Source organism: Gymnodraco acuticeps, unplaced genomic scaffold (genome assembly GCF_902827175.1).
Source record: "Gymnodraco acuticeps unplaced genomic scaffold, fGymAcu1.1, whole genome shotgun sequence".
Taxonomy (NCBI): domain Eukaryota; kingdom Metazoa; phylum Chordata; class Actinopteri; order Perciformes; family Bathydraconidae; genus Gymnodraco; species Gymnodraco acuticeps.
This window is the reverse complement of record NW_022991945.1, coordinates 96,139-105,496: the sequence shown is the minus strand read 5'-3', so window position 1 is coordinate 105,496 and position 9,358 is coordinate 96,139.

Genomic DNA, 9,358 nt, shown 5'->3' with positions numbered 1-9,358 from the left:
ATAAAACTCGTGTTCGGATTGTTTACATCCGGGTACCTACAGTCAATGTAATGACACATGTGGCGGTGTAACAGCCGTAGCACACTATGTTTATATCGTATGAATATATGTGCTAATTTGTAATAATACATATAATACATATATAATTACATTTTTGGTAACTTTTGTACTTATTTTTGTTTGGAAGAGAAATACTTTAAATTCAAAAAGCAGTTTAAAAGGACACATTGCGCCCATGTTTATGACACAAAAAGTTGCAAAATTCAAAAAATGCAATGAATAGAACTACTAAATTCCACTTAAAAAAAATTATACATGTTTATTATATGAAATTAATGATTATATATAAAGTCAAATCTTGTTTTTTTTGTAATAAAAGAACAAAATTAATGATTTGGGTAGACAACGAACACTAACTGTAGTTATTTATTCCGCAGCCTCCGCTCGAGCTCCACCAGGCTGAGGAACAGCTTCCTCCTCCAGGCGGTCAGGAATGGATGCTGAACTCTCGCCCCTCCCCCTCTCTCCCCCTCCCTGACCTCTCCACCCTGCCTCCCACCTTTCCCCCCTGCCCCAAATGGTCCTGGACTTTAACCCCCCCCCCCCACACACACACACACACATTCCTGCATGAGCCCTGAAGTGAGGACCGGGTCAACCCCTCCTGTTACATTCAGGGTCAAATTGACCCGTTTGAAAGTTTGAAAATCTACGAAAAATACTTTCAAGTATTTTTTTTTTATGAAACTTCTTCTACTTACCTTAATTAGTGTAATACACAAGTCAAATAAAAATGGTTCATGTCATGCATTTCGAACCCCCCCTACATGTCTAAATCACAGAGATGGTATTCGGGTCAATCTGACCCGGCAGTGAAAGCGGATGCTAAAAGGGGTCACACACACACACACACACACACACACACACACACACACACACACACACACACACACACACACACACACACACACACACACACACACACACACACACACACACACATCAGTGAAAGTGGATGCTAAAAGGGGTCAGAAATACACACACACACACACACACCAGTGAAAGTGGATGCTAAAAGGGGTCAGAAATACACACACACACACACACACACACCAGTGAAAGTGGATGCTAAAAGGGGTCAGAAATACACACACACACACACACACACACACACACACACACACGGGAAAGTGGAGGCTAGAAGGGGTCAGAGGGTTCAAATGCGATATACAGTATATATATATATATATCGTAATTTTCCACACACAAAAAGACAGAGAGGCAGACAGACAGATATACACAAATACACACACAAATACACACCGCACTTGTTAGTGAAAGTGGGGGTCAGAGGGTTCAAGTCTCAAATGTGTAATGGGTAAGCTCCTCCCACACTGGGATACATTATACTCTGCACTTAAAGTACAGTATACTCACAATACTATCAGACAAAATGAGCAACGCAAGTGAAGAGAGGACAGCCCTGGGCTATATGGAATACATCCTTGAGGAGGATCACGACAGCGAGATAGAGGAGAACGTTTACGAGGATGAAGACTACCTTGAGGTAAACGATGAAGATGAAGATTATGATCAATCAAATAAGGAAAACTGATATTCGCCCAGATGCGACATTCATGTCCAGACATTGTGAAATTCAGTGGTCCTCATCCCCTAATGGACGCCAGGCAACACTATCGGCAGCAAACATAATGAAGGCAGTGCCAGGGCCCACCAGTCTCTCGTGTCACAGACATCAAGTCTGCTTTTGAGCTGGTAATTTCGAACACAGTGCTGAAGATCGTTCTGGATATGACCAATCTGGAAGGGAGACGTGTGTATGGGGAGGAGTGGAAGGAGCTGGACGAAATGCATTTACATGCGTATTTGGGTCTCCTCATCCTGGCTGGGTTCTACAAATCCAAGGATGAATCGACAGCCAGCCTGTGGGACGCAGACACAGGCAGGAATATATTTCGAGCCACAATGTCTCTGGGGACTTTCCACATTTTCTCAAGAGTGATCCGATTTGATAATCGTGACACAAGAGCTGGCAGACGTGAGAGAGACAAGCTGAGAGCTATAAGGACAGTGTGGGACAAGTGGGTAGAGCGGCTTCCACTTCTCTACAACCCAGGACCTAATGTCACAGTGGATGAAAGGCTGGTGATCAAGAACAGGGTCCCTCAATCCTCCAAGTTTGTGTTCACAGACACCACAACCCTACACACACACACACACACACACACGCACACACACACACGCACACACACACACACACACACACACACACACACTCTTAATTGCTGTTACAATAAAATACTTTCAATACAAATCCTTATGACTCATTTGGCTTGATTCTAAGTGAACGGGTCAATTTGACCCTGAACAGAAGAGGTGTCTCGTCTCTATTTATCAACATCAACCAATTTTAAAACAAGTTGGAACATTTTAAAATTAATTTAAAACATGTTATGTTATGCAAAACTAATGTATTTTATATCAAGGCTTTTCCAATGTAAAAAAGAAAATAGAAAAATGTGTTTGAATGTATATTTTTGGGGAAAACGAGTGACTTAGTCTAATGGAATCATGATCTGTGAGGGGTGAATAACACAATTGCACTAAATATTGATTTCATTGATAGTAATAAAAGGTACAAACTATGTAAAAAAAAAATCTGGATTTTGGCCATTTTTGGATAATTAAACATGCACTGGGTCAAATTGACCCACGAATATTATTGCTGTTACAAAAAACGAATATAACAGGAGGGTTAACATGGGGAGTGAGGACCACCCTTTCTGCTATACTTAGAGAGAAGTTCATTCTGTATTCAGCACGAGGTGGCCCCCTGAATTAAGTTACCACCTCGGCTTCTTTTTAAAAACAAAGGAAAAATACAACTTTTCAAGCCAGTTTGGTATCGAAGTGAGGACCTGGTTTTTGGGCGTTGTTGAGTTTTGATAGTACCCATTTTTATATTTTGGCCCACTGTGTATTTGAGTTTGACCCCCCTGCTCTACAAGCTCTTGTTACAGACATAAAATAAAACATTTGAGCAGATATATAGCAGTTGTATTTGAAGCCATGAGTTACATTTCTGTTTCCAATAAAACCATATGTTTAATTGAAGATGATTTGGCAAAAATATATATATAATAAACAGTTGTTGTAAACATTGTCCAACTTGAAAGTTAACACAGTTGTGCTTTGAACAAAACAAGTATACATAACTTTTACACATTAAAAAATACAAATGATAGATAATGTAATGACTATTTGAAAGGTCTTGGATTATGTTTTTGTTTTTGTCTGCAGGGAATAAGTCTTCAAGGTTTTCAACACTGCTATATTACTTACTAAAATTAAAACTGACATCAAGACCGATATCAAAAACCATGTGTTTGCTGTAAGAAGCAAACTAGTTACTATAATAAGAGCAAAAACACTATGAAGTGTCATTAACGCCCATTTGTTTGAGTCTGCTACCTTTGTCAGTTATGACAAAATGACAAAGCTCTAGATATGTTGTACGACAGCTGTCTGAGAGTTTATATTCTGTATTACAGATGTCCATACCACACTGAATAAACCACACGTTACAGTCATTTTCAGTGTTGCTAAAAAAGCCACACAATACAACTTTTCAAGCCAGTTTGGTATCGAAGTGAGGACCTGGTTTTTGGGCGTTGTTGAGTTTTGATACTTAATGGGGAACACCATAGAAGACTAGTTCAACTAGCTTCTGTGTAAAGCTTGAAGTTATTCTTAGCTGCAATTTCATTTTCAAGTAAGTAAAAAGGGTTTGAACAGTTTGAGATTCATAGAGAACATAATGCATACAATTAATGTTCAGACCATCGATTCGTCTGCTGTACAAAAAATAGCTTTTTATGAAATACCTACATTAAATAATCTAATGAATATCAGTATCAACAAAACAACTTCCAACAAAACTGCAATGAATGCCATATCTGGTACCAGTATTATATTTATTAATGTACGTGCGGGTTGGAGAAGTGCTCCACCTGTTGGCCCATATTGAAATGAGCATTTACTGTGTTGTTCTCAGACAGGGGGGCATCGTTTATTTTACTGCTCAAAACACAACTAATGTTATAGTTATTTGATCTTTTTGATTAGGGTTGTTCGTCTTTACTTGACAGTTAATAACTACAAAACTACAAAAGATTTGATCATATTTGATTTTCTCACGGATTTCATAATATGAATATTCTGATTGTGTGCTGATATGTCAACTATGGTTAATACATTTGCTAATAAACTAGTTTCATTGAGGGAGGGTTGTTCAAAGTGTGTTTCACACAAGTCAACAGGGTTTCTACTTCTGTTCATAACCACAATATTCTTGGGACGTTGTCATACAGATAAACACACTACCTGCTGGAAAGGACCTTCCAGTTTGGCATGAAACCTCAAACACCATTGTTCTCAAGAAAAGCTGACCAATAAGGAAGTTCAGTTTTCACTTTTTTATGTATTAATCTCCTGTTTCTTTATTAAATGTTGGAAATTCGCTATTTTACAGCATAAATGTCACACATTCCTCTGGAATTACAATATGTGCAACTATATAACGTTACTGCGGCAGATTTGCAGACTTCAGATCTTATCAAGGCTGAAGATTACACTTTGAATTCATTCCAAGTAGTAGTGCAGAATGTCAGCAGGCCAATAAAACTTCTGACAGGCACAAACAAGTTCCAAGTGTGACACAGGAAGTGTGAGACTGTGAGACAAAGAGAGAGAGATTTAGACCAAGGCACTAAAGTTGTGTAAACAGGATTAGTGAGAAAACAAAGGTGTTCTGTGTTTACCAAGATCACGATACATCCTCTTCTGTGTAAAGCCCTGTTAGAATAGACAAGCGGATTGAATACAAGGCCTAAGACCTAGAGCAAAAGGGCTAACAGGTCATCAGAAGTGCAGTAGGTCAAATGGTGAATATAACGCTTCAATTATTATAATGATATTTTGGGGCAAAAATCTAACAGAAAATGTGCTGGTGTTTTTCATACTTCAATCATCAGTATAATTTTAGTAGAGTTTACAGCTCATTTAAGATAGGTAATTCATCATAGTAAATATGAACTGTCATTGTTGTGGAAGATAAACCATTGCCCCCCTGGTAAAACTGTTTTTGTAAACTGTAAGGACATACTGATTCTCTCATTTGTATACACTGAAATATCAGTTAGTACCCTGCTCTCAGGTCTTGGTGGTCTGATTTGAATATCAGCAGGTGCATACGCATGAACCTAATTATAAATGATAATTTAGTTCTTATTAACTAACAGAAATTAATGTGTGCCTGTTACTATTGTAGATCAGAGCCCAGAAGAGGGCCAGGCCAAAAGTGTCCCACAGAAGGTCACACAGAAAAAGAAAGCAATAGTACGGTGGCCCTGAAGTGCAAGACACCACAGCATTTAACAAAATGCCACAGCATTTCAGAAAACACCACAACATTTGACATTGGACGGAAAGGGTATTCCTTAGGGAGAACACTTCTTGTTTGTGATTGGACAGAGCCAGCCATAGAAGCACTGCTGTGATTGGTTGTTTTTGCTGCCAGTCAAGAAATTACGCTTCGTGATTGGCCCAACACATCAGCCGTTAGCTGTTAGCACACACTCAGAGCTCACAGCTCCTCATATCTGTTCAGAAACTGGACACAAGTTCAACATATACAAAACACAGACTGTCTATGTCATTTCGAATACAGTCGCTGCTTTATTTATGTCTGTATGACGTTGTGAGTGTGGACGGAGCAGCTACAGGTTCGTTTAGCCTGATGGATCCGATTCCGATAGGATTTACATGGAGATACGGCCCGCCCCCTCTCCAGCGTCTTGTTTGAATGACAGGAGTAAACACAGAATTAATGCCTTATTAATTCATGGTTTTTAAGGGGCTTATCTCCATGTAAATACTATGGTAGACCACCCAATATTCGCATCGCTCTAATCGCTCGAGTTTCACCGCGGCTGTCAGCTGTATTTGCTCCTGTCATTCAAACAAGAGGCGCTGGAGAGGGGGCGGGGCGTATCTCCATGTAAATCCTATGGGAGATACCAACTACAACAAAATGAACATATTTGACCATGATTTAATTGTAATACACGTTTCAAAGTGATGCCGAAGTAACTACATACTGATAACGGTGAGTAAAAACCATGAATTAACGCTTTGACAAGTCTGCAGATAAGACGGCAGGCGAAAAGCTTTTAAAATGCGTGTTTTCTGAATGGAATCGGATCCATCAGGCTAAACTAACCTGTTGCTGCTCCGTCCACACTCACAACAACGTCATACAGACATAAATAAAGCAGCGACTGTATTCGCCATGACACAGACAGTCTGTGGTTTGTACATGTTTAACTTTTGTCCAGTTTCTGAACAGATATGAGGAGCTGTGAGCTCTGAGTGTGTGCTAACGGCTGATGTGTTGGGACATATTTCGCTGTGGTGTTGACCAATCACGAAGCGTCATTTCTTGACTGGCAGCAAAAACAACCAACCACAGCAGTGCTTCTCTGGCTGGCTCTGTCCAATCACAAACAAGAAGTGTTCTCTCTAAAGGAATACCCTTTCCGTCCAATGTGAAATGCTGTGGTGTTTTGTGAAATGCTGTGGCGTTTTCTGAAATGCTGTAGTGGTTTCTGAAATGCTGTGGTGTCTTGCACTTCAGGGCCACCGTACAATTGAGAGAAAAAAGGCTACGTTTAAAAAAGTCACAAAAGCCTACCCTTTTAAAGCTTATTTTTCTGTCTGACGAAGATTAACCTCTTATTGTCACTTCCACAGTTATTTTAATGTAAAAGGACCACTTACTTCCGGACAGCTGTATACTTACACAGACACAAAACAATATTAATATGTGCTCCTGAATTATTTTTATTGCTCTATAAATACAAAATTTAAATACATTTAACATATTTCAACAGCACTTTTTGCACAATACAGCAGGGTTGTTAGGTTACTACAATAATTCCCTCTCATATACTAGTGTTGTTGCTCACAATTGTGACCTCTGTATTAGCAATTAGCTGTTGGCTCCTGGTGGTTGGATTTGAATGACAGCAGTTGAACACACATAACCCTTATAGTACCTGAGGTCTCTTTGACCAAAATAAACTAATATTTGTCTTTTGCTGTTATAGGCAAGGCAAGTTTATTTATATAGCACTTTTCAACACAAGGCAATTCAAAGTTATAGATCAGAGCCCAGGAAAAGGCCAGGCTAAAACTCTCCAAAAGAAGAAGCATGCAAGAGGAAGAAATAAGGAGGGAGAGAAAGACAGTGGTAATTAAATTACATTTTACATTATATTATATTCTAATATAATAAACATCATCACTTTATGATTCAATCCTCAAAGAAATGTTTGTGAAATGGTCATAATTAGCATAAATATTGTTATTGTAAGTTACGTTAAAAAAAAGCGTGTTTTGTTTAATCACAGTGACCTTAGCCTTTGATCTCCAAAATCTAATCTGTAAATCGCTGAGTCCAAGTTCAAAAAAGTAAATGTAATGTAAATTATACAGAGTCACTTAAGGCATTCCAAAAATATCACAAAAATACGTAAGAGTTAAGGTCACACATTTATCACAAAATCTTCTAATTCACCATTGAGTCAAAGATTTGTGCCATAAGCATATTCTGTTGTTTCCCATGTTTCATTGAATTACAGGTTGTAATTGTCGTCTATCTATAGTAGCACCCAGAATTCAAAACTAGCGGCCCTGGATTGCAGGTGAAAGGACTGCGATACAAAATCATCTCCAAAGATTCTTGGATGAACGGCGAGTTCCAGGAAAGGATGACTGCGTTCAATGCATCGAAAAAGAGAGTGCTTTAAACAGAAGGTCCTGGAAGGACGTGAAAAACTATGTTCACAACCGAGTTGTGACACTAAATCGGATATCGGCGTCAAAGATGCTCAATTTCTAATCTTACTATATTCCGAAGGGCACTTATTCTTCTTTTTGTGGTGTTCCCTATCCTGTATTGTGTTCTTCAGGCGTTTGACATGTTAATGGCCTGCAAAGCCTCCAGAGGTAGTTTATTTCCTTTTTTAACTTTAACATAAATTCACATTTCACATTGTACAATCATCGTAGAGTCGGATTACATGTAGTGATGGATCTATACAGGGTTAAACGCGTGTTTGAATAGGAGACACACAATTAACACTTTCGCCACGGACTCGGACAGTCTCCGTGTGTTATCTGCATGTACCGTTGCCTTCTTGCTGTGTTGTGTAATATTAAAGCATGCACTCGTGCACAAACGGTTTTCCTTCTGCAGTTTGTGCACGAGTGCACGCTTTAATATTGTAGTAAGATTACACAACACAGCAAGAAGGCAACGGGACATGCAGATAACACACGGAGACTGTCCGAGTCCGTGGCGAAAGTGTTAATTGTGTGTCTCCTATTCAAACACGCGTTTAACCCTGTATAGATCCATCACTACTTGTAATCCGACTGTACGATGATTGTACAATGTGAAATGTGAACTTATGTTAAAGTTAAAAAAGGAAATAAGGACAATTGCTTTCTTTTTCTGTGTGACCTTCTGTGGGACACTTTTGGCCTGGCCCTCTTCTGGGCTCTGATCTACAATAGTAACAGGCACACATTAATTTCTGTTAGTTAATAAGAACTAAATTATCATGTATAATTAGGTTCATGCGTATGCACCTGCTGATATTCAAATCAGACCACCAAGACCTGAGAGCAGGGTACTAACTGATATTTCAGTGTATACAAATGAGAGAATCAGTATGTCCTTACAGTTTACAAAAACAGTTTTACCAGGGGGGCAATGGTTTATCTTCCACAACAATGACAGTTCATATTTACTATGATGAATTACCTATCTTAAATGAGCTGTAAACTCTACTAAAATTATACTGATGATTGAAGTATGAAAAACACCAGCACATTTTCTGTTAGATTTTTGCCCCAAAATATCATTATAATAATTGAAGCGTTATATCCACCATTTGACCTACTGCACTTCTGATGACCTGTTAGCCCTTTTGCTCTAGGTCTTAGGCCTTGTATTCAATCCGCTTGTCTATTCTAACAGGGCTTTACACAGAAGAGGATGTATCGTGATCTTGGTAAACACAGAACACCTTTGTTTTCTCACTAATCCCGTTTACACAACTTTAGTGCCTTGGTCTAAATCTCTCTCTCTTTGTCTCACAGTCTCACACTTCCTGTGTCACACTTGGAACTTGTTTGTGCCTGTCAGAAGTTTTATTGGCCTGCTGACATTCTGCACTATACTACTTGGAATGAATTCAAAGTGTAATCTTCA